Below are 24,780 nucleotides of genomic sequence, written 5' to 3'. Positions count from 1 at the left end.
TTATCAAACATGATCTCACTTCCTTCTGATGAATAGCTTTCTCAGTATTGACATGCTATGTCATTACTCTGCAATGCTTGGCGTCATCCTCTTTGCACACTTTATTATGAATCGATCTTAAGAACAAACTCAATGTGTAGTGACTGGCTCCTCAATTCTGCCTCCGACCTCACTGTCAGCAGTCTGCCGGTAATGCACAGGGTCATCAGGAAACTATGGATGGACAGACCTACTTTCAGACAGCCAGCAGGGGAGCAGTGTTCATTAAACACCCCCCTGTGTCGTCAGTCCGCTGGTAAACAATACCAGAGAGGTTGTTCGACGTGGGGACGAGGCTTTCATATTCTTCCCCCACTGTCTCAAAGCCTGCTGGGAGTCCTTACTCACTCTCGCTCTGTCTCTCCCTCTAATTACTGCCCCTTGCTGAAAACCTTTCATGGGAAATGTGCAGAAGCTGTCAGTATGTTTGTTCTTGTGTGTGTGTGTGTGTGTGTGTGTGTGTGTGTGTGTGTGTGTGTGTGTGTGTGTGTGTGTATGTTTGTGCATATGTAAGCACTACCTTTTGGCGAGAGGCCCACTCTAAACTTTTTTTTACAAGGAGGCTAAAGCTTGCAAAAACTTCAAAGGGATCAAATGTTTTTCTTGGTCATTTTTCATCATTTAAATCAGTCTGACTTCCTTTAAGCAAGTTATGTAACCTCCATCTCTAGGTCTGTGTGAAGGAACCCAGGAGTGGGTGGGGGTGCCATTGGGAGTTGGCGTTGTATTGGGGGACTTGATGGAGCACAAAGCCCAGTGTTCATTGTGACACTTCAAAGCTCTCTCTGTATCTCCACCATTTAAGCCCCTGGGAATGACACATTTGGGACAGTGTTACATCACACACCATGCCCTTAAGGCTCCTGCTACACTGCCATGAAAGACAGCTCATTCATGGTTAATTTTACTATGTCTGTGACAACGGAAGCACACCACTGATCAACAAGACGTTTCCACAGCCTTTGCTCTGTAATGGCTCATTTGAAGACCTCCCTGCGGCGCCGGGTGTACCTTGGTGAGCGGTCAATATCATGGCTTTCCTGTGCACAAAGAGGATGTGTCTACATACAGCAGAGTTACAACTGACAACCTGTTGTTCAGAAGTGTTCTTTATGGGTCTTGTGTGACGCTGCATAGCTTGAGCTTGAGCTCCACGGGGCCTGCAGAGTGCTTGTGCACTGAAATGCCAATGGCATAACTCATACCATGCTACCTACCATCTGGAGATGATTACGACTGTCATGTGTCAAGTTTGCATGACAGTCCTTATCATCAGTTGGGCATGGTCTATGAAATGATGCATGTGATGTGATGAGAGAAATGACGTGTATCTTATGGAGTTAAAATCAAACTCAAGATGTAATGAAAGCCCAAAAGAAATCTATTTCATGCTGTCTGCCCATTGATTACCACTATTTGAAAGCATCAGGCATCACAATTGATAGCTTTAGGGGGAAAATAGGCTTCTTAACTAAACTTTCATCATATTACTTACTGGATCTGTTTTCATGTAGTTGTTTTGATGGATTCAAATTTGAAATGATACATGGCATTGGCCCACCTGACGCACCACATGGTTTGTTACACAGAACCATCTGTGACGCCGTCATTGGAAACTGTTTGGAAAAGGGCAGGCACTTTCAAAAAAATACCTGGCAGGCGATTGGATGAACCATCTGTCTATCATGTCTGGCATTGTTGTTTTGAAGGAACAGTTGTGGCCATAACACACACATACACACACCTTAATCATGCCCGTAGCCAGGGTCCGACACTATCAATATCAACATCCAAGTCGTGATTACAACGGGGAAGATTTTTCTGAAAGTCTGTACGCCCATGTTGGAGTTAAATAATACGCCTAAAAAAGCTAACCAAAATATTTTTGTTCAAATTTATTGAGGGAAGATTTAACAGATATTGTGCTGTATTGACCAAGCACAGTATTTTGTTACCTTTAACCTGAAGTGATCACCTATATACGTTTAATTCTACATGACTTGAAATTTTGTTTTGTTCGGTCTGAACGTAGGTCAGGTCAGTGACTGACAATCTTTTCTGATTACAGATTTTGTTAAACTGATCTTGACCGCACATGATGCTGGTTTTGCACAAGCTACAGAAAGCGATTGACATCAACACATGAACTTTTCAACTTATGTATTAGGTGTGTGGCGAGAAACTCAGCTCATGAGATGAGACGATACACCAAACTGGGTTCATAAGAACGAGACGAGATGAGATTTTCACACTATTTTAAAGAAAACTTCAATGATGAAATTTGACTGGAAAAATAGTCTTTTATTTAGTTGAAAGTCACAAAATGAAAAATGAACACTGTGAAAGGTTTTGCCACAAACTCAAATGACTGGCTTCTCTCCTGTATAACCTCTTCAGACCTAATAACTGCAGCGTGAGCGTCTGACTTCGAGGCTCCAGACCTGTGTCTCGGGTGAGCAAGAGAAAGAAAGAGGGTAGTGGTACCCTCTAACATTAGGGGTGGAACGGTACACAGAAGTCACAGTTCGGTTCATACCTCGGTTCAGACATCACGGTTCGGTTTCGGTACAATGGAGGGAAAAGCATAACAAAAATGCAGAAGGCAATTTATTTTATTGTGCATGTCTCAGGCTGTCCACTGAGCTAGCTGTAACAGCTTGAAGTGTATAAAGTAAGATGTAAACAGTAAACAATAAGTACCCTGCATCATCTCCAGACTCCATCTGTAACTTGTAAACAAAATAAGACAATCAGCTACTAGTGTGACATGGGAGACAAGCACTGCTCTCATATGTGAATGCACAGAGCAGGAATGTTAAAAGAGCAGCTTCGGTTACACAGAGCAGTTGACAAGTTTTAGTGTTAGCTTCACACGCTAACGGCGAAGCTAACAGCTAACGGCGGAGCTAACAGCTAATACCGGAGCAAACAGCGAAGCAAACGGGCCTGGAGGCCATTTGTGGTTGAGGCGAGAAGGGATACAGCTACGTCCGTGTTTGGTTGTATATTTGGTTGAAGGGAATAGTTTGCTTCGTGTGGACTCACTGGACCAACTGACTCGACATGTAGGCGGAGCTCGGGACCTTCAGAGCTAAGGGCAGGGCTACAAATTAGGTGTCCCTAAAGAACCGCGTGTCTAACAGTAGTTCCGTATTACATTAATTAATTTGCACGCAAGTTTTATTTATTTTTATACCGTGTATTCTCCGTGTAAATTCATGAACCGAACCGAGACGCCCGTACCGTTTCGGTTCAATACGAATACATGTACCGCTCCACCCCTATCTAACATGTTGGGTTTTTACTGCAACTCCGCTACCACTCTGCAAAACTAACTCACAGTCAACTTTGGAGAACAGCCGGGGGAATTTTCAATGCTAATTTCGAGGTCAAAGCCAGAATCCGTCGTGCTGGCTGCTGCTCTGCACTTGTGTACTGATATCGCGAGACAACTTTTCACCTTGACAAGAAATATCGTCACGTTAATATCACGAGATCTCCTGGGACGAGATCTCGTCACACCTCTGTTATGTATACAGCAGAAGAATGTGGATAATATGTAACGGGTTAACAGCAGGGTTAAGGTCTGACCTTTTACCTAGACTCATAGCCCCATAGTCGACAGTACTTGCCTCGGAGGAAAGGAAAACTGAGGAAAGAGGATGTGATTTAGCACTCACAGTGGAATCCTGTAGGGGAGGGGCGCTCTCGCTCATTTCTGTCTGGCTGGCTCTCCTTTTTGTTTCCTACTCTCTTTTATCTCTTGTTTCCCTTTAAGTCACTATCCTTCCCTTCTTGGAAATCCAGTGACAAATTCATGTTACTGGTATTTAAAGCTGGCTCCAAATGCCGCTGTGTTTTTACTGTTGTGATGCACAAAATGACGCCCCTAGTATTTATCATCATATTATTACACACTTTGAAAAGTCCACTCTATTTGACTGTGGCTTGCCAACAACCAATATGTGTACTCAAAGGAAGTCACTTCACTTTTAAAGTTCAATATTTTGGAAAATACTCATATTTGCTTTCGTGCTAAGGGCTAAATGAGAATTTAAATATCACTCTCATGTCTGTACACTAAATATGGAGGTATAGACAGCCAGCCTGCATTGTCCAGAGCAAAGATAAAATGCTTACCAGCACCTCTAAATGTTACTAATTAATTTGTCTTGTTTGTTTAATCCATACACAACAGAAATGTTAAAAAGCACAAGTTATGGTGCTAGCCAGGATAGCTGTTTGCCATTGATTCAAGTCCTTATGCTAAGATAAGATAATCATCTGCTAGCTCTAGCTTCATATTTAGCTTGCTGCAGCTGATATTTAGACATGAGAGCGGTATTAATCTTCTCATCTAATTCTTGCCAAAAAAAGCAAAAAGAGTATTTCCCAAAATGTCAAATTATTAATTTAATTAAAACTGACAGAGACGTGATCATGTTGTGAGGAATATCTGCTATATCGGACAGGGTTGATTACCAGGGTAAACAACTAACAAAGTCCTTTCAGCAGATATGGTATCTGATAATCCCTGTTAATCCACAGATCTTGTGATTAGAGTTTAGATTCTCTCCCCGAGCCCGAACTCGGCCCTTGATCAAGCAATTTATTTATTTTTATCATTACTTTATTGGCCTAATTGGGTGGGGAGAAAGCTGTGCCTCTCCAGCTTCTCCCGTAGCTCTGAGTATATGTCTTGCACTGACTTGAGTGTGAGGTAAACTGTGCTAAATCGTGTCTGTTAAATAGGTGTTGGTTTGGTAAATATGGTAGGACTGTATTAGGAATGATGTATTTAATATGGGTTTCTCACTGGGGTGTCGGTCAGAACACAAAGGAGTCAATGTCATTCAATCCAGAACAGTGTCTCCCCCATCTGTAGCACTGTCTTCGATAATTGGGCAAACAGGCCAGATTGTTTCAGATATCTCACGAGTCCTTTACCAGCACATATGGTCTCTCCTATATCTGAGTGAGTTATAACGGAACACTATTAAAAAATTGTCGGGTTTAAATCGGGGTCGGGCTCATAATTACAGTTAATGTGTCGGGCCGGGCTCTCACACAACGTGCACGGGCTTGTAGGGTCGGGCTTGATTTTTTCTAACCTAAGCTAATCTAAGCTTTACTTGTGATTGAGCTTTTTGGCTTTAAAAGACTGCATCTCCATTCCTCAAAATGGGAACATTTCCACCTAATTCAGAGAATTGGCTTTCATACTAAGTAACTTGCTTTCCTCATTTGTGACCTGTGCTACTTTCTCCTTGTTTATACCCTGCAGCAGCATGCCCTTTGAGGACATTGCTCTCATCTGAGAAGGTGCTTTAACAGATGTAATTAAGCTCCCTTAGCCTAGAGCCAAGTCAATAATAGCTCATGACTGATGTTCTTTTTCTGTTACTTGTTCCTGATCTTTGATTGAGTCTGCCTTATCCCACTTTTTGTTTTTGCCACCCCTACATACACAGTACAGGAGTCGCTGTGCTTGTGCAAGGTCACATTCCTGGCCTACCCCGTCAGTCTACGCCAGCCTAAACACCTCCCCCCAAACAGCCTCTCCTCTCCCCTCCCATTTGACACACACTCTCTCCCCAGCTTCCTGTGTAGAGACTGGTACTGTACTGTAACATGATGGAGTTCATTCCATTTCTATTTCACACTTCCAACTCAGCTGTGAATACATATACGGGTGTAATCGGAACTGTTCCACATGGAAACAAAGAATTCAACTTTGTATGCCTGAGCTCATACATGGATATACTTATATATGGAAAAAACTATAGATGTTTTAGATTATTTTGTCTTGGGCTTCTGTTTATTTAGACTTCATGTTGATATATCTTGACAATAAGTGTCCTTGTTTTAAAAAATACATTTCCTAAGATTGGAAAAGTGTAATTTAGAAAAAACTAAACTTATTTCTTATCTTCATCGTATCACCGATTTACTTGAATCAGGACTAAGAAACCTCTTTGCTGTTTTTCTGAGTTTTGAGACTTCTTTCTTTGGTAATCATTCACCCTAGCTATGGTACTCTGAACAGGAAACCACTGCATGAAGGGGAATTTACAACAGGAAGCCAGCTTGCTGAACAGTTACAACAAGAAAAGTCTCTCCTATACCAAATACAGTAAAGAAGCCTTTAGAGGGCTTGTGTCATTATTCTTACTTTAGCTTTATGTATTTTTCAGCAGATTGGTATTGGTATGTGTTTTCACCCACTGTGCATGAAAACCATGTATTACTTTTTATAGAAAATAAATAAAATGCTTTTCCTCTGCATATGAAACCTGGCCAATGACTAACTGCATGGATGTTGGGGAACTAGGTGTCTGTAGTTATTTTATGGGAGCAGTATACTTTAGGCAATTATGTACAGAAAATGAAAAGGTTGTGGATTCTTACATTAATTAAATTTTATTTTCCATCTGCAAGATATGTTTTTACAGTCCTGCCTTGTTTCTTTTAAAGTAGAAAATGGATTTCAATTAAATTTGGTGGAAATGTAATTTCTTGGTAGAGATACAGAGCCAGGTGCAGATGAGGCAGATTTTTTTTTTTGGGCTATTTTCTCTTGAGCTACTTTTCTACAGTTTCTTCAAGGTGATCGGAATTATTTTGCTATATTTTGCCACAAAAAGCTGATCACCTTAAAAATAAGAGGGAAGAACGTGTTAGGAGCAAAGCAAGCAAACAAGGAGTGTTTTTCTGCACGGGTCCATCTTTACTCATGTGATTATCATTTTAACTGGGGTTTATTACTGGTCTGAACGCGTGCTTTATCCAGTAAGTACTATCATCCGTAACCAGGGGATTGTAAATCTCCCAGTGTTGATGGTGTGAGATGCCTATGCTGTCCCCAGGCTGATGAATCCGCCCTGGCTCAGCATGCCTTGTCACTTCCTGGCTGGTTTATTCCCCTCGTCTGGGTGTCTGGGGAAGAGATCGTCTATAACATGCAGGAGATGTGGATTGTTTGGATAAACTATATATGGGATATTTTGTGTTGTGATACCCTAAGTTGTCTGGCTGTATGATATCTTACTGAGAAAAGAATTATTTTTAGTTCTTGAATTGACTGATGCACACACACACACACACACACACACACACACACACACACACACACACACACACACACACACACACACACACACACACACACACACACACACACACACCCACACAGCGCACAGGTATCAGATAGTCAGAATGGAGTTGAAAGTAAGACAGACAGTAAGGGTAAGGGAGTTCATGTTTGATAGTAGATTAAAGGTGCTGAGACACCAAGGACATTGTCAGCCATACGTAACTACTTGTGTAGGTATATTTATTTCAAAATAAACAACGGTCTTTTAAAAGATCTTGGTACAAGGCTAAGCTAAGTGGGCTCAACAAGAAAGAAACACAGCTACTAAAGGCTAACCTAGCTTGTAACATTAAATATATTTTCTCCTCTCCCTGCGTGTTGCGTTAAATGTGAGAATGAGACTAATCTGGTCTGGATGAGTGTATACTTTCCTACCTAAGAGGGGTTTTGCTGTGTTAAACGGACTCACCCAGCCACCGTGCCATTCCGCGTTCTGGAGCCGGGCCTGCTGGCGTTGGTCATTGGGAGGGACAGCCTGCTCGTGGGCTTGGAGTAGCTCCAGTGTCTCTCGTTGACCTTTCCGCAAGCCCGCTCTTTGGCAGGTTAGTTCAGGTTTTAAAAGGTGTATTTACAAAAGTTGTGTTGGGGGAAAACAAGAATAGTCTTTCAGAGTCTCTGTCTTCAATAGTGTTCTCCGTGTGGAAGCGTGTGATTTGCAGCGTCAGCCTGCAGCGTGCTGTTTCTGTGATTGTCTCCCTCCAGAAACAATCTCAATCTGAATCTCCTCCCCACCTGCCGCTTGGGACAAGTTAAATCATCTTCACACAGACACGTCCCCTCATGTATCATATGTCATATCAGTTCTGACCCTTATCAAAATTAACCACATAACTTCCTTAAAAGACCTAGACTGATATCATAACAATCTACATACCTACACATTACAAAATAAACTAATATCGTAAAAGTTAATGTAAAGACCGTTTACCTTACACACTCTTGTCACATCGTAGGAAAGCACATTGCTATTGCCAGATGATTGAAACTTTTTTTTATATATCCGGTTTCCCTTTTTAAATTGCAAATAGATTACCGCCGCCTGCTGGCGGTAATCTATTTCCTCTCACTCAGGTGCAGAACGTACATGCTAGTTAGCCGTCGACTGTAGTCATTGAGTGTTCAAGTGCAACTTTTTGACCAAGACACAGGCGACGTGAGGAGACGCCGCAGTCGGCCTTCATCGCCACTAGTTTTTTGCCGTCTGCTTGATGTGTCAGCACCTTAAGATCTCAAGCAGATGGTCACATCAAAGGGACTCGCACACAATTACAGTCACACTTGGACACACCCACACATACATACTTCAGCATACCGACACATTTTTGGCCGTGCTGTAAAGAATAGAGTATAGTGCATTGTTTTTCACAGACATTTTGATAATAGACTCTCACATACTGTTTATATACACTGTTTGAAGTTCTTCCAGAAACACCCCCCTGCCCTCATTTTTCACCTCCTCTGTTCATTTCTAGGCCAGTATGTTGGCTGATAACCCTCTTCTGCCTCTGTTCTGTGGAGTTAGATGTAGGTACACACTCCTGGCACGCTGCACACTTGTTTGACAGAGGGGGCTTTTGGCAAGACTTTCCTTCCTGAGGTATGAGAACTCCATTGTTTTTCCCTCTCCACCCCCTCTCCTCCGCCATTCAGGACATTTTCCCTCATATCCAGGTTACAGTGTGTTTATACCTGCTTATTAAAGGTATACCAGAGAGAGAGAGAGAGAGAGAGAGAGAGAAAGGGAAAGTACACTGATATGTTGTTGTGATGTGAATTCTGACCCAGATGTTTTGCATTTTCATGTGGAGTACGCACACTCTGACACACATGCATGAAACATATAATGTGATTCAGATGTCATGTGATTCGAACAGGTGTGTGAGGGAGGAAACAAAAAACGTGATACTTTTATAGCATGTTTGTTCTTCTGCATCCCATCCTAATCCTTATTTACAACGTTGTTAAAGAGGTCATTCCACAATCGCAGAAGCGTAGACTAAAGGGTCGTGAAAAAGCAAAGACACGAGAATCTAAGCCTTATCAGTCTCTGCGAACCTCAGGAGATCATAAAGTCAATTGGCCGCGATGAGCACAATGCTATCAGTAGGCTGCAATAAGCCAATGCTGGGTACATTACCTTCACTTGCTGGAACAATCAGCACGATTGGCTGACTTTCTCAAGTGTGTTTCTTAGTGTGGAATGTAATGGAGGGCAATCTGAATCAAACAGCTCATACTGCTCACAGCTACACGCACATATGATGATCATGATCAGGCTAAAAGACACACACAGTATTTATAAGTTCAGTAAATTTAACAAAGTGTTAACTGAGTTTTCTGATGTGTTAGCAAACAGCAGTCTATCTATTAATACAGTTGAGAACGGAGCAACATTAGCATTCATTTGGAGTCGTGTTTCTGGCCACCCAATGAATGTAAGTCAAATATTCACTTTGCTTTTAGGGACTGTTTGTTATTTATTTCAGGGGCTACCGGAGGAGTTTTGGGATCTTTAATCAAAATAGACCTGACCCTCCCTTCACCTGCAATAAATTTTGGATGACCCTCCAAAATGATATGGAAAAAAGGGATGACCCTCCCCCACAATTTATTGATGCCTTCTGTACTGGTTTGCACTTGGCAAAGACATACAGATAGCCATTGTTTTTTTTTACAGCCTTGATATACGTGACTAAACCCCTGCATTCTCATCTTATACATCACACTCCTCTGTTATGGTGTGGTGGCCATTTCAGTAGATTTACTCACTAACGTTGTGGAAACACAATAAGCATGGAAACTAAATGCATACTTCCTGCATTACTTCAAATACTAAGTTACACCTCTAGTAACCTAGTATTCACATTAAATAAAACAATAAAACATTGAGACCATTCAGCAAAGCACACTGGGTAATAACAAATTCAACACTGGTTGCTATGGACTCGTCACTAAGCTTCCTCAGTCATTGTATATTTTAGCATATAGGTAAGCTTGCCGAAGCTGAACATTATCCAAATCTCCGTTTCTCAGATGAGCGTCAATTTGGGGGCTTGCATGCTACCACTCCTTCCTTCTCAAATGCCTTGAAAGGGCTATCGTTTGCACAGTTTCACAAATAATCACCGGGACCGAAAGGATATTTGAGTCGGGTATGGCTGCAGCCTGGAGACCTCCCGTCTCATGCACTCCCAGCTTGGTGCAGTCTGCAAGCATCAACTTTTCAAAATAAAAGCTTGCGTCTGGTATGTTTTCGTACGGTGTTTTGGATGTTTTTGAACTGAACAGTACGGCAATCATGCTAATGAATACAACTATTTTTTTCAGCAGATGTCTTAGTTACAACACGATGCAAAGCAGTTTTGTGTTTATATGTGCGAGTGGGATTTATTCAGTTTGGGAAATCCCACGGTCTCTAAAGCTACAGTTCAAATTGTCTGGCTGACTAAATAGGGAGAGACCCATCTGCTAGTGATAGGGGCCGAGGAGAGCTACATGGATAAATATGCACCAAACAAGCCACTTTGAAATTTTGCTATTCTCATGAAAACAAAAATTGGGTGACCCTCCCCCCAGTCTGTTCGGTGTGTTCCATGCCGTCGTTTTGGCCTATTTGACATGTATAATCGGCGGGGCAGGCACTGCCGGCAGTCGGACTTAAATGACTCATCTGATTGGTAGAGTTCTAACCCGGAAACGGGGAGCGGAATGAGCGTGACTAGAGTCTCTAGACGAAAATCTTTTAAACTGACCTTTGTCGATCTGAATTGAAGACCGATTCAGCAACTGCATGGCCTATTTCTCACTTAAAATGTTTTCAGAAACACGTTTCGGTGAACTATTTTAGTACAATATGAGATCGTATTCTGAACAAGCCGCCATGACAGTCTGTCTTTGAATTTCCGGAGAAGTCAGACCCATGTGACGCGTTCATCCAATCAGCTGCCGGTTTTCATTTTTGGGCGACAATACAGATTAGCGCCGCCTGCTGTTATGGAGACGTGTTATGTCTCGTCGCTTTGGTGTGTTCCGACGCATTTTTTTGGACCAATTTGGGGAGACTGATCAGCCCAACTGCCTTTTCTGCCGACGTTTGGCCGTCGGTTCTGTGTGTCCACACCTTAAGACAGCATTCTGCAACGTTAATTATAGCAGAGAAACTGAACCAAAACAGTTGCAGGCTGTAAAACCAAAAACAAACTGAGAGATGCTAAAAAGCTCTCTAGACCCATTGTTGATATAAGAATATTAAGTAGTGCAGCTTTAAGATTGTATAACTTTCTTAAAATTGCACAACAATTATATAAAGATTATATTAAATGATAAGAAAACTAACAATAATCTTATACCTGATTGCAAGATGTATTCTCATTTTTAAATGCTAATAATTTATCTTCTAAAAAGCCACAGTGTAAAACCCCCAATCAGCTATAGATACTGAAGTTGCTGTTTACACCCAGTAAGTAGTGAATGACTAAGCTTCTTCACAGACCCCAGAGAGTTGTGTTTGCTTCATAGAAGCTAAATCAGCATTATCCGATCAACTCAGCAGCAGTCTAAGTAGTGGATTCCATTGTGTTGTTTTTGTCCATGTCAGTAGCTTAAGTTTTGTTACATAAGTTTTACAGTACATAACTATTTCTCAATAACTAATGTCATTTATTACTTGTGTTTGTAAGTGTGTGTTTAGTTTAGTTTAGTTTATTAGTTTATAATATTGTGGACAGTCCCCCTTAATTAACTGTATAGTAAAAGGAGCAGCTTTAGCCTCTGCGGCTAATTTCCAGCTGTAGTCCCTGGCCAGCCAACAATAGGCATCCTAAAATACAATGGTTAACATGTTAAAATGAGTTACATTACATATATAATGACAGCAGAACAAGGACAAGTGGATCTTCATAACAAACAGGCTACCTGGCAAAGGGTTATATAACTGGCATTGACGCTCTCTGTGTCTAGACAGGGTAGGGCAGGTGTAAACAGAGTGGCTAAGAGGAGGAAGGTGACAAAGAGATGCAAAAAAAGATGAGATTAAAAAAAGACAGGGATAGTTGAAGATGGTAGTCGTGACTCTAAACCACTCAGATACTCACAGGGAGTGCTGGAGCTTGTGTCAGAAAGCACTTATTCACACTTACACACATGTATATATGCATACACACACACACTGGCAGAATAGAATATGAGAGCATTGCAGCACTTGCTGGATGTGTCCCAGCAGTTACCGCACTGATGCTCACTGCAGCAGACGGGAGTGTACAGTCCAGATTGGAACAGAACAGAGCGAGAAAGAGAAGGAGGCAAAACCGAGACGGAGAAACTAGTCAGATTATGATTGAATGCTTCAACATTGATATCGTCTAAGTTAGAAAATAGAAGCAGTGGAAAGAGGTGGGATTGACAAGGCACAAAAGCTCAACAATCTGCCTCATCAGGAACAGATGTAGGGACAAGGTCTGACATAGATACATTTTGGTGGATGCTAAACGACATGTCTCGCTCTATGAGGCTCCTGCTGCTGCAGAGGTCCTTCAGTGACCACATCAGGTCCTCAACCTCCAAAGCCCTAGATAGGCTCAGCAAGCCCGCTCAAGAGAGTCGACTAGCAGGTGAGTGACGAAGGCAGTGACTGACACAGCAGGTGTATGTATGTAGGTATTTGCACAGTACATATATATGTATGTGATTGTGTGCATACTGTATGCCTATGTTTTGTTCCAAAACATACAGTTGTAATTTACTCCAAGCACATGGAGTTTCAAAATCTTTTAACAAGATACACAACTGAATGAAGAAACTGCATTGTCATTGTCTCAGAGAGAAGACAGGACGCCCTGCAGGGCTTCTGCAAAGTGGACCTTGTTTTTGACAAACAGATCAATAGACAGCATTTTTTTTGGATGTGTGGGGATGCTGCAGCTCTGAGAAACAGGCACTGACTAGTTCAGATTTTTTTGGGACGTTTTTAAGATGATCATTGTCAGGTTTGTGTCATATTTAGGTTTTGCTTGTGCTTTATGTCATGGCAATTTGTGTTGGTGGATGTGCATGAACATGGATACATTTCTCTGTGTAGGACTTTGAGATAGCAGTGTTGACATTTTCCCTCTTAAGTGAAAACATATAATGTCCGCAACACTGCTTTAAGCTCCCTTTTGCCTGAAGAAGACCCAGCAGGGTCGAAACGTTGCCTTTGTATTAAATATGGGAGCTTAAAGCAGTGTTGTGGACATCACTTTAGTATTTCTCATTTGTCCTGCACCTGCCAGAAGGTGGAATGTGCACACATTACTTCTATAGACATTTTCCCTCTTACCTGCTTCCACCACAGTTGCTTGAAAACTGGGTTTTGCCCATGTATAACTGATGAGCTGCTTGTACACACGCAGGACTGAGTGCATTAGAATAGACTTCCAACTCCCTGGCTAGCTTGCTTTTAAATAATACAGATAGCCCTCTATCATATAAGAGCAATGGCATAGAAAATGGATTAACAGAGCTGCTTTTAAGGAATGTTGGCCGCAGATGGCCGATACCATCTGCAGATTAAGGCCGCTTCAAAGTGTTTTTAAGAGAGGCATGATCATCTTTAAGGGTCACGATATACATGACGTTTGGCTGCATCATGTTTGAAATCGTGGCACTTTCCAAGTCAATACAGGTGCTGGTGTGCTTCTTTTCAAAGGAGGTAACACAATGTTCCCACTGAAGCCAGAGGTCAGTGCTCTGTGGCCTAACCTCTCTATTGAAGAAGTGAGCACCAGGTGATAAATATCCACCAGGATGTGTCAGGCTGTTGCCACATAGCTCCATGTCCCACATGAAAGAGGGAAGAGTTGAAAAGTGGGTCAAAGAATTATGACAGGATCTAATTACAGCTCTCCTGTCACTAATTTCTCTTCTTTTCATTTGCTCTCTTTCTTCAAGACGTAGGCAGAATGTTGTGGCTTTCACAGAAAATGCATGCGTAAACTAAACCATTGGGACTGTGTGTGAATTCATGCATGTGTGTTACTGGCCGTAAAGTGCAGGAACACAGTGTACTGTAGCAAGAGTGCTGTAGGTGTTCTTAGTCAGTGTGTTTGTGTCCACATGCCATTTACCACTAATTAAACTTCATCATAAAAAGCTTCTAGTGTTGAAGTTCCATTAAATTATAAATCCTTTAAACTGTATTTTATATATGACTTTAACTATATTTTATGTTATTTCAGAATACACTGATTAAATATGATTCAGTTTGTGAAAAAAGAACAGGCTTTTCTGGTTGCAAAATGGTCTTGGGCCGCCGTGGAAAAAATCAACTAGGCTTTGATATTTACAGTATGTAGGCGGTATGTGATCCTTGATGACGCATGTGCATTAGCTAATAACACTCAAAGCATGCTCTCAAGGAGTGCATGTCATCTCTGCAGCATCAAGCATCCTGAAACCCAATAGCCTTGTTGACATTTCCTACCCTTGTCCTATGATCACATCACATATTTAAGCATGTTTACAGCTGAAGGGAAAACATTGAGTTTATCCACTGACAGAACCCTGCTGTCACTCAGTCTTTGTGCACACTGTCTGTTGGAGACATCATCAAAAAGATCACAGGTTTGTCAGGCTATTGTCCTCGGGAGCCCCCTTAAATCAACCCCCTTTTTCAAGACAGATCATTAGGCAGTGAAGGTGTATGAATGGAACTTTGAGGAGCTGACACTCATCCCTTCCTTTAGGCCAAAGGTATGCAATTCCAAGAAGACAGTAACAGATACGGCACCATTGAGGCTGCACACCTTTTCACCAGCTCATGATATAGCTCTGAGAATTTCAGTTTACCATATAACAAGTTTCTCTCTTGCTGCAAACAGTAAAGCCTTTTGACTTATCTTGTTCCATGATTCATCTAATGCTGCCAGATTCAATGCTTCACAACCTTGAAAAAGATAAATGAAGTTGCCTGTTGATTTGTAGGAGGTAGGTGGAATACGGACATATTTGACTCAGCAAAGACTCAGAAGAAGAGAACATAGTCTGGAATGAGTGGCATGCCTTCTGCTCTGTTTTAAATGGGTTTCAGTCATTTTCAGACAGGTCAAAGGGCATCTGGAATCAGGGCAGATACAAAAGAAAAGAGGGCAACAAACAAATATATCATCATAGCTGCCTGCAAAATATTTCCCTTAGTCAATTCGTAAAGTTTACTGTCATACAGATTCCAGATTAGAGCATTTGAGTTGAGCTGTTGCATTCAGTTGACCAGAAGATCACGGTAAAGCATAACTTTAAAGATTTTACAAGAAGTCAATTGTAAACTTTTCTTTCTCACATCACTGGACAAAATAAATACGTTATAAAATAAATCACACAACATTAAATAATTTGAACTGTTTCACAACTATCACTTAGCCCCAAAAGCCCTTCAGTAAATTGGACTCTTGAGATTATTGCTCATTTCCATGATATACAGTAAGATGAATAAGTCATTAATGATTGTAGACGTGTGATCAATAATAAACAGAGTAGGAAAAGTTATAAAGTCAGAGCTCACTGAATTATGTCAACACCACTCATCACATGAATTATTTTTTTCTTTCATGTCACTTATGCTGACGTGTTCTTTTTCCCAGCTGACACTTAACATGTGCTCACCATCCTGCCCTTGCACTAAAAGGTGTTTACTAGGGCTTTCAGCGTTAACGCGTTAATTGTGATGCGATTAAGGGCCGACGCGATGCGATTAATTTTTTTTTATCGCATGCCGGCATTTATTAATTTATTTTACACTTCACTCGGCTTTGCGTCGTGCCTAACAGGCTACTATTTTGACCTTTTGCAGCACCGTTACTTATCATCGAGCTGCCACTTCCTCGTAACACATCCTGCTGCTGCAGGCTGCAGCATGATGGAGAAAGACAGCAGCAATGAAATCCTGAATGGCGCTTTTTATTTTCCAAAACTCCTGGACGGCTCGTAGACAAGTCGAAAGCCATATGCACGTTGTGTATCACCGAAGCACGTCAAGCTTGAGCTATACCTACGGAGCTAAGCATAGTAGTACAGTTAACGTGATGCTAGACCACCGGCCCTCGGGGGGCGGGGGAGAGATGAATGTTCGTAAATAAGAGGTTGCTGTGGCCCGCCGTACAGGTTAGTTTGACAAGTGGGCAGCAGCGGTGGCCGGAGCGAGCAGCAGCAGCTGCGGCGGCCGGCGCAAGCAGCTGCAGCAGCTGTAGCGGGCAGCGGCCGGAGCAGACAATCACGGGGGAACATCCTCAGTGGTGAAATGCGAAAGGGGGCTGGAGTATAACCTAGCTAGGTGGAAAGCTAACGCTAGCCGGCCACCTGTTCCATCAATCCTGCTTGCAAGTGTCCGCTCATTAGACAAAAACTGGACTACATCCAACTTCAACGAAACTCCCAACGCAAATTCAGAGACTGCTGTGTTTTTGTTGTTGTGGAAACAACAGTGTACCGGACTATCCAGCCTGTGTTAACACGGACTTGTGCAGAAATGAGCTGCTCATTAACCGGTGATCACTGGACGTCAGTGAGTAATCAACATTATTTAGGAGTTACTAAACACTATATTGACTCTAGTAAGGATAGGGATTTTTAGTTTTTTAGTTAGGTACGAGGAATTGTGCAATAATGAGATTCACACATTTTTCTTTTGTTTACAGTAAATACATAATTACAAATCTTAAAATCAAGTTCATAAAGTAACTTTCTTTGCATTCATTTGATTCCCAATCAAGATACACTGGTAAAAATTGCTTTCGATTGTTAATGTGTACTTAAAAACTGTTCTGAAATGCAAAATAATAGAATTTTAATCATGTGATAAAATATGCGATTAATCGCGATTAACTATAGAACTTCAGCAATTAATCGCGATTAAAAAAAATTTATCGTTTGACAGCCCTAGTTTTTACGTGACCAGGATTTTGTGTAACAGTTTTCCCAAATGTCATGTTTTTACACAAAGAGTCTTGTGTATAATGTAGTGCCACTTCTGTAGGATTGCGTTGTGATGTAATCATGGATTGCATCAAGGTGAAGGTTATTTCTGCTCTCCATTTCCACCACTTTTAGCTGGTTACCTGAGAGGCATAATTGTTTTATTATGCCTATCATAATGCTACCGGGCTAATGCTATTGCGTAACAACCAGAGATTTGTCAATCAATCCATTTCCCAAAGTCATGTGAATGGAAGTACTAGGCCTATTAGGTTGGTTCATTTCATCTTGGCTTAGAATGTTTCAGCAAATGTCTAGATATTGTGTAAGGCTGTGTAAGCTTTGCTTAAATAAGATACAAATGCAATTTATTTAGTTTATATTGTCTCATTCAATGACGAAAGCCGTACTTAGGGAAAATAAGGAAATGTTCATTGGCTTACGGATTTGCGCTTTACTCTGTCTTGCTGTTTTGCTCTGGCTCAAGTCTTAGGAATGTCAAATGAGTGTGAACATGCATATAGCTGCTGCATTTCTGTAATATTACACCAATATTCACATGTATTAAGTTACTGTTTGCACAGTTTTCCCTTAACAATGATAAGTGGATTTTCTCTTAATACCAGCTGTTAATACAGTCACATGTTAATACAGACTTTCATCACCAAATAGTTAGAAAACAAGACTTTGGGCTATATTTTTGTGAACCTGAGCACAAACCTCAAGCAGCTTTCACACCCTTTGAAAGCAGTTCACATTTTGTTCCTGCTGACATCCTAACAGTGCAATTATGCATTGTCTGCCTTGCTTGTTTATGAAATTCAGTGTCAGCAACTTTAGTTTCTGGTTAGTTTCTCACTTGCACTTACAAAGTTTTTCTTCACTCTCAGAATCCACCAAGCAAACAGTCTTACAGTAGTTGGTCCTTTCAAATTTTGCTGCTGCCAAAGTAAAACAGGTATTAATTACATTCAGACTGCAAGATGGAAGTTCTCCACTAATACCTCATACTGATGTCAACCTCCATGCTACATTTCTAATTACTTTTATTATATAAATGAAAAGGAATTGGTGCAAAAGAAAAAGTCAACACTAATGGTGTGTAGGTGTTTAATGTGCATACGAACTTCCTAGTGACCCAGTGGTCTAACATGCATATCATAATTGCAGCATCTCTGCTTCAAATCTATCCAGGTATTTTCCTTATAGTGGTTGATGTAAATGTATAAAGGTCTGTGTGTGCGCCTAGTTAGTGGAGCCACAATTTAATTCCAAAATGAATACCAAAAGTGCACTTCACTATCAAATCTGCATTACCAAACCCCCAGCTACGCTACTCCATTCAGCTTGGCAAGCACATTTCCCTTTCAAACCACAAAATGACTACACGAGCACAGGCAGACAAAAACCTGCCTCATACCAGATAAAATTGGGCCAAAGTGGTTTGGACTAAAATGACCCATCAGACATTTCCATCCATAGAGCCTTGTGTATCCAGTATAAGGTGAACACTTAAGTTCATGTTCTGGTTTGGTCAAGGTTTTTCAACATATGCCTAAGACATCACTATCAAAACGGTACTGCATCTGGGAAAGACATGAAGGTCATTAAATACTCTTTTCCCTAAATACACTGGGGTACAATAAATAAAACAATGGGTGTGGATTTATGTAAATATATTTGCTATAAGTAAGTACCAGTGTGTGGGTGTGGGTGTGTTTTTGTGCCCCTACTTGTGCATGAATGTGTTATTGTTAAGTGGCTACCAGTCTTTTGTATTGGGCTTAAGTGTGGGCCAGTGGGAGGTCCATAGACATGTTTGGGTCTAGTCAAGCCCTGCCTACTGTTAAACCACACAGATGTCCTGGGCCTATTGTGGCCCTACAGGACTCTACAGGGACCCAGCGGGGCCATTTCACGCCTGGAGGACACCCAAAGAGGAAGTCAGAAAGGGTGCACCACTGTGACATCAGCAGATATCTCTTTGAATGAAAACGCAGCAGGCAACCATGTAACAAATTAGCTTCAACAAGATACTTTCACCCCAAGAATGGACAGAGCTATTAAAGTTTAATCCGGGATTTAGCTTGAAAACATAAGAATTAACTGCAGATACTGCAGACACAAATATGAAATGTGTACATCTTTGGTTGAATTAGTTATGCATATTTTATTTTATTTTTATATCTATTGGGATCAAACTACATAATACAAGACCCACTTTGTGTAATCTCTTCTTTAAACACCCATGGCTGACTGGTCTTGCTGTTGAGCTTTAACAAATTTTACTCAACTGTTTGTTGGGTTGCGGCATACACATTTGTGGTCTTAGCAACAATTAAAGTGTTTGTGATTTTTTCTCCCAACGTGTGTTTCAATCCTGGTTGTATTTTGTATTGTATTTAAGTAATCACAGCACATGTCTGTTACTTAATCAGATCTGCATATGATGTTTTATCACAAGTTGTTCCAGTGGCTTGATTTGAGCACCTTAAGTTCTGTAGAACAGCTTGTGATGTTCCACCAGTTCTCTTGTTGGGACCTCACGATTCAATATGCCTTCACATTTAGGTCCAGCTGCTCGATTTATGTCTATAAATAGCATCTCCTTATTATTTTATCAAGGCAGATGAAATGCTCCACTGTCTACTTTTGTGCCAACATCCCATCCCAGTCATGAGGATTTGAAAAAGTAAGCCAAGAACACTGTTTCCTGTCATCTCTGTGCCTGACATTTTATTCAAGTCTATGTGTATCTCGTGAGTAAAGCGTGCCACAGTCATAAAAACAGTGTTTGTGTGTGTGGGTGGGTGGATTCAGAGCATACCTAAAAGCATGCACAGACACCTTTATTGTTTAAGCATGTGTATGTATACACTATAAGATTACAGTCAAGCTCGACTAGACATGACTATGGGACATGTGCCAGGGACATTCTGTATTTTCACTCTCTACCTCATCATCCGTCTTTTTCTATCTCTGTATGTTTTTATATTTGTTTAGCATTTTTTAACCCAGCACTTGACTTGAAAAGCATGTCAGTCAAAAGTTTGTCTTGTGGTTCCATCAGGAAGGAAGAAAATACAAGACTTAAAAAAGAAATTAAAATAAATCAAAGGCACTATGTGTAACCATCGTATCTATAAAGCATGAAAGTTCATTCTTGTTCATAGTACTTTGTATTTTGACTAAGCAGTACCAACTCAAAGTCTACTTACGACCCTTTTCCAGAGCCTTCAGTCAGACACTGTCTTCATCAGCAGATGAGAGGTTTTAGGCACTTTGATTTTTGAATTCATCTTTTTTTTTAACTGGCCTGTACATCAGCAAATATTGTTTCACCAGATTGCCATGCTATGTTTTGTTTCATTTTGTAACACCAGGATGTAAAGCCTTGAGTTATAATTCACAGATTCTGAGTCTGCAGTTTGGCTCAGCCAGTGTATGAGTGATGTTATGGTTTAGTCTTTTTCATTTTAGCAGAAATGTAATTAGATAGATTTCTCCATTAACTACAGCCTATATCAACATAATAAATAAGACTATATGACCTTTTGATAAATAATATATATGTACAATACGTCTTACTGTTTGTAAGGTCAAATTTATAGAATGTATATCAATTCTGCTCCAGTGGGCTGGTGTTAGTGGACAATATTGTCCTCTTCCAGCTTATTAGGTTTGGCGAGGTTATTCTGACTGATTGTCCTGCTGTTATATAGGTGACTGGTAGTCACTTACCTTGACATGTTGGTGTGTGTGAGGGCGAACACTCTTGAGATATTTATGATTGAATTAGAGTCCTCCAGTGCTGTTCCTGTTCAGTGATTTAAAGACCCCTTGTTTCTGCCCCTGTGCACTCACAAGGACGCTTGTTTCGAAAACTTTGGAATGTTTTGCTAAACCCAGTGACTCCGGCAAGCTAACGCCAACTTGTTTACTTTGCTTGTTCTACTATGCTCCCTCGCCCTTCAGTATTTTGTCACTTTCTCTTTTTAACGCATGAACTCACTGAATGTGTCTTTTGAGTCCCTAATCTGTTTTATCGATCTAGAAATGTGTTCTGATTTGTTCTGTCTTTAGTAAAAAAAGCAAACATGAAGAGATGTTTGATCCAGAGAGCAGCAACATACAAGCCATGGTGAGGTTGTAGCATTACAGCAAATAATGATAATTTCTTTTTCCTCATAGTTATTTTGATGTTGTTTTTACTTTATTTTGTATAGAGAGAGCAGTGCTAAGACATAGGAGACTGTCAGAGAAGACAGCCAAAAAGCCAGAACTGAGCCCTTAGCGTTGTGTGCATGTAGGTGCAGCTGATTCGTGAGCAGAATCCTAATCAGCCTATTCTTTGATTTCTGAGTCTCTTCGCCCTAATCATCTCCCAAGTGGGACGTCTGAGCCCTTTCAGCAAGACCACAAGTAGCCCACTTGATGCACGTTCTTGACTTGTCATTGTCCCATTTTCTCCCCGTGCTTTTACTCTGCAGCTGGAAGGTGATGCGATTGTTCAGTACAGAACTTGGGCAAACACTTGTCTTCCTCACAGACTCAAATTTTCAGATCTAACCGAGCTGGAACAATGAGCCCGCCATTTCAAGTGTCCATTGACATTGTACAGAGATGAGGAGCAGTGCTTCGCAGACCCAACACTCACAGAACTAGCTAACTGGCAAAGCTTGGGATTCCCAAAGTGGTGTGCACAAATATTTGCACACATTGTGGAATTCTCTCCTGCCGCTGCGCTCTGATTTCACAGGCCATCCACTCCTACACCTTTCCTCCCTCCGTCAGCAGAAATGGTGTGAATGCTGATGTGAGCAGAGCTGGTTTGTTGGCAGACACAGAGCTGTCTTTAATACCTTGAGTCACTGTTGCCTTCCTAGCTTTAATCAATACTACTGATTGGTGGTGCTGTGTTTGAAGATATTCATGTACTGTTAATGAGAGAGCCAGGAAGGGAGAAAGAAAGAAAATTGGTGTTCTGATAAAAAATTATGTGTGCACATAATAGGTATGCATTCATGTGTATCAGGAACTTAAGTGAAAATGCTGAGAACACTCAAGCTGTGGAATTTAACTGTGTAAAACCCTTTGAGTGTGTGACCGTCCTCCATGCACATCCATCCTTAACTGTGAGGTATGACGGAAGATGAGAGGTTGAGGACTTAAAGACTTGTGATGTGATTGCGTGACGACTCGTCACTGGTCATTAGTTGTAAAGCAGCCACATTCCAGAAGAATCTCTTCCACATGGGTACTTACAACGTGTTTTAGTGCCCCATTAAAATGGTCTCATCTCTGGTGACTTAACTGCCTCTTGGGGTGCCTGATCTCATGGTATGTTGTTTGTTTACTCTCCAGTGGGCCTTCATTTCCTGTGTGTCTGCTACTTTTTGCGGCTCTAGCAGGTCTTAGTGGGTTAGCCATCTTTAATTTACTCAGTCAATCCGCAGGGGATTTTGAGCTAATCCTATTGCTCATGTTGGTATTTTTGACCCCCTTGCCATTGATTATAGGGGCATTCTCTAACAGTTTCGGAGCAGTGAGTCATGATGGAGTCTTCTGATTTGGATTTTTAGTGGAACGAGAACAAGAGTTGTTGGGAATGACTGATCTCAAAATGAAATTTCTCATTTGCCCAATAAGAAAATAGGCATAACGATTTTAATGCATGTTGCAGTCATTAGAGTTAGTCTTAACACAGATCCGATAACAGTGAGGAATGCAGATTTTAACCTGGATCCCTGTCAATTTTAAATAGTGCAGTGTGATTCATAAACACAAGCAGATGTCCCTGTGTGCGTTTATTAGTCAGGGAACATCAAGCTCAGTTGTCGAACTATGAGAATCCCAGGAACTAAAGAATATGAGAGGCCGTATAGGAAGTAATTCATACTTCTGTCTTACACACACTATCATAGTCTTGCATATACACCACTATACTCATACACACACTATTATAATCCTTTTACATGTATGTATGAGAGGGTATAGTCGTGTATGTGAGAGAGTATAGTAGTGTGTGTGTGAGAGTATGCTAGTGTATGGGAGAGAGTATACTAGTGTGTGTGAGAGAGTATACTAGTGTGTGTGTGAGAGTATACTAGTGTATGTGAGAGAGTATACTAGTGTGTGTGAGAGTATACTAGTATATGTGAGAATGTGTGGTTGTTTATGCGAGAGAATATAGTAGTGTATGTGTGAGAGAATTGTAGTGTGTGTGTGAGAGTTTGATTGAAACGGAAGGGAGTTTGATTACTCAGCTCCTGATTGGTTGACAAAGAAGAAGCGGTATTTGACGGTCAAAATCCTCATAGTCATTATACTAGTTTGGCTGAAGTGGTGCTGTAATGGACAGAGAGAGGCTAACTGAAGCTGTGGGTCTTCTAAATAATATTTTAGGAAATGGTGAGCTATTGTCAACGATGTCTCGACAATTAAATCAAGTCCAACAGAGCTCTGATTCGGAGATGCAGAGATTTTTCAGGGATGGAACTGCAAATCCAGTCAGACCTGGCTCCAGCGCTACTACTTCTAGTTAGCTCAATGGAACACGGAGGACCCCGTTACCAGACGAGACAGCATTTCAGTGGATCGTCGTCGAAAATCAGGAAAAGGTAAGTTGATTAAAAAATAGCCAAGGACCCTTTTTTATTAACTTCATCCTATCTGTAGTGCCCCCCCAAATTCATGTTAGCATGGTCATGATGTTAGCGCCGCTAGCTAGTTGCTACCATAGACTGTATTAACAGTCTATGGTTGCTACCCACATACAACACGGGCTAGCCATTTTCCATTGAAAACTCTGCAATATCTCCACTAGCTAGTGCTAGTTAATATGATCAAGCAAGTTTGAGCAAGCTGTGTGAAATAATTTCAGAATTAAATCTGCTGTTACATGAGAGAGGACACAGTATCTGTCAAGCCCTTTGATTAACCACAGTATATGATATTTTACTGTATAAATACATTTGACTTTGAGTAGGAGAAAAAGATAGCAGCAGCAGTTATGGAAGCATATTGGTAGTTATAGTATCCATTGCTGCGCTCCTGTTATTCAGTTTCAAACACATTGTAATTTGCTATTCAATGCACAGCTTATTACAGTGTAGTTCTGCATTTATTGGATTTCGCCTATCTTTGGGTAAGGAGACATCATAGTAGGCTGTTTACAGCAAAGATAGCGTTAAATGAGAAAGCTCTAGCATCGGCTGGCTAGCTAGCTGAGTTGCAATCATCTGACTGGGTGACAATGTTTAGCCTATCTGTGTGTGTCTTTGAGTACCATGAAAAGTGCTATGTAAATAAAATGTATTATTATTATTATATTAAAAAGTGCAATCCACATGTTTACATACATTTATTACAGTGAATAATAATCTAAATACTACTAAGTGTGGTAAAGCCACATATTTGTTTTTATATTTCTGAAATCTGCACTTTAGTTTGTGTGATTTGTTTCTTACTTTTATATGAATGTTTACAGCAGGCTTGGTCAGTGCTCAATATACTACTGTGACTGAAGTAGTTAAATAAAAGGTGTCATTCATATAAATTCATGCATCACCTAATTTCATCATCACATCCAGGCCTGGCCTCCAGGAAGGAACATTTAGTTTGTTTAATATATCTAATCTTGT

General features: G+C 40.9%; 1 protein-coding gene across 2 annotated transcripts in view; it reads left to right on the top strand.

Annotated features, from left to right (window-relative positions):
• The window catches only part of dlc1 (DLC1 Rho GTPase activating protein), a 93,611-nt gene that overhangs the window by 25,365 nt on the left and 43,466 nt on the right, over positions 1 to 24,780 (top strand). The window lies entirely within an intron of this gene.

Source organism: Sander vitreus, chromosome 2 (assembly GCF_031162955.1).
Source record: "Sander vitreus isolate 19-12246 chromosome 2, sanVit1, whole genome shotgun sequence".
Classification (NCBI taxonomy): domain Eukaryota; kingdom Metazoa; phylum Chordata; class Actinopteri; order Perciformes; family Percidae; genus Sander; species Sander vitreus.
The sequence above is the reverse complement of the archived record's forward strand: the minus strand, read 5'-3'. Positions and strand labels throughout refer to the sequence as shown.